Source organism: Otolemur garnettii, unplaced genomic scaffold, assembly GCF_000181295.1.
Source record: "Otolemur garnettii isolate 467f Iridium unplaced genomic scaffold, OtoGar3 scaffold00300, whole genome shotgun sequence".
Taxonomy (NCBI): Eukaryota; Metazoa; Chordata; class Mammalia; order Primates; family Galagidae; genus Otolemur; species Otolemur garnettii.
In genome coordinates, this window is record NW_003852695.1 from 367,656 (window position 1) to 368,138 (window position 483).

General features: G+C 44.5%; 1 pseudogene; it reads left to right on the forward strand.

The window, feature by feature from the left end:
- Positions 1–483, forward strand: part of LOC105888350 — a 3,900-nt pseudogene that overhangs the window by 839 nt on the left and 2,578 nt on the right.

Consider the following 483-nt stretch of genomic DNA (forward strand, 5'->3'; position numbering starts at 1 on the left):
CACAATGCCTGGCTATTTTTTGGTTGTAGCCGTCATTGTTGTTTGGCGGGCCCAGGCTGGATTCAAACCCGCCACCTTAGGTGTATGTGACTGGCGCCTTAGCCGCTTGAGCCACAGGCACCGAGCCATACTAGCTTTCTAGAGTGAGACACTATCCTGCCCCCATCCCTGAAAATATCTGCCTAAAGCAATGGTGCTAAATGATGATTTTTAATAAAGGCATCATCTCATCTAGAAGAGTTTGGAATTGACATCAAAATGGATCCGAGTTCCCTTATCATTCTTTCCTCTCTCCCCCATGTCCTATTGAGAACTATCAATAGCATCTTCACTTACTGGGATACATTTGTTACAATTAATCCAAAACTTGATACCTGATTCTCTAAAGTGAATCATTTCCATTCAGGTTTACTCTTTCCGTTGGGCGTTTCTGTCAAGTGTGACACACTCAAAGCCCTGTTGCCCATTGGGTCCTCACACGTT